Source organism: Limulus polyphemus, unplaced genomic scaffold, assembly GCF_000517525.1.
Source record: "Limulus polyphemus unplaced genomic scaffold, Limulus_polyphemus-2.1.2 Scaffold302, whole genome shotgun sequence".
NCBI lineage: Eukaryota > Metazoa > Arthropoda > Merostomata > Xiphosura > Limulidae > Limulus > Limulus polyphemus.
The window spans coordinates 156,235-157,663 of record NW_013665912.1 but is presented as its reverse complement, the minus strand read 5'-3'; the positions used below and the strand labels follow the sequence as shown (position 1 = coordinate 157,663).

Below are 1,429 nucleotides of genomic sequence, written 5' to 3'. Positions count from 1 at the left end.
TAATGTTAAAATGAGTAAATGTTTGATCCAAAGTTGAAACATTAAAAAAAAACTAAAAACAGTATAAATTATAATTACATTTAATTATGTAGTTCAATTCTACATAACATGAAAGAGAGAATTTACAAGAAAGTGGTGATTGTCCATATAAGTTCAAAAACCTTCATTGCATTTTTTGTTTCAAAAGTCAGAATCACTAGTGTGAATTTGGCCATGCTTGTGGACATTTTAGACCCTAGATATTGCAAGGAGTTCAGAAAAACAGATTATTGGAAAGCTTTGTTTGGAAATCAAATGACTAAACATATCTCTCTGACTCATAGACTGGGTGTTAAATAAACAATATATACTTTTTAGATATATTCACTTGAGGAGGACATCTACCAATATTATCATTACGTAGAAGTAACCTTGGCAAGATATTAGTAATTTGTAGTTTATTGTCATATTTTTCTCTTACTGAATTATATGGTGAATTCTTCAAAGGAACTCAGCCCAAAACTCCATAAAGCATAATCCATCCAAGCCAGAAGAATAGTCATAAAGTGCTGAATAACAGTCTAAATCCAATTTCAGATATAGTCCTATATCAGTATTATTTTATTTTATAAAAAGCCACATTCATCATACACCATTTTTATAATGTAATTTTTTCTTTTGCTCTATTGCCAGTTATTTTCAAGGTATCACATATTTATTTGACTAAAAAGTCATGTTTTTAATACAAATAGTCCCCTGGTGGGACAGCAGTAAGTCTTTGGATTTACAACGCTAGAATCAGGGGTTCGATTCCCCTCGGGGGACACAGCAGATAACCTGATGTGGCTTTGCTATAAATAAACGATCATTTAATACAAATAATATTTGTCAGAAGAACATTTTATCAACTAAACACAATTTGAGGCTTTCTAAAATTTTTAGCATAAATAGGCATGCTCCATCTAAAAATTATGCGTGAACACCCAAGACTCTATGTCGATTATCATAAATTCTACAAACACTTATCTACATAAGCAGTACGCCTTTTATAAAGTAATGACAATTATGCTGAAATATATTTTGCTGATGGAAAATATTTTACATAACTTCATTAACTCTTTCAGCACGGGCTCGGACTAAGAGACCGGCCTCATAACCATTTTGTCCTTTTTATAGTTTTCATGCTATAACTTTTAAATTAGTAAGCGTATGTTAATGAAATTTGGCAGATTATTAGTAAACATTACAATGCTTTCATATGCAAAATATCAAATTTTTTTATTAAGTCTTAAGGTTTGTAAAGCAATGTTTTTCTCGTGCCTTTTTTTTTTTTCTTTTTGCATGTTGCCTATCCAACATGCAAAGTAATTTTCATTTTAAGGTTAAAAATACTTTTATGCATCAGAAAATTTTAAAATTTCACATGCAAAATCTTTATAATATTCAGATA

The 1,429-nt window shown here is 29.6% G+C and overlaps 1 protein-coding gene across 1 annotated transcript in view; it reads left to right on the top strand.

Annotated features, from left to right (window-relative positions):
- Positions 1 to 1,429, top strand: part of LOC106457193 (importin-9-like) — an 82,635-nt gene that overhangs the window by 31,131 nt on the left and 50,075 nt on the right. The window lies entirely within an intron of this gene.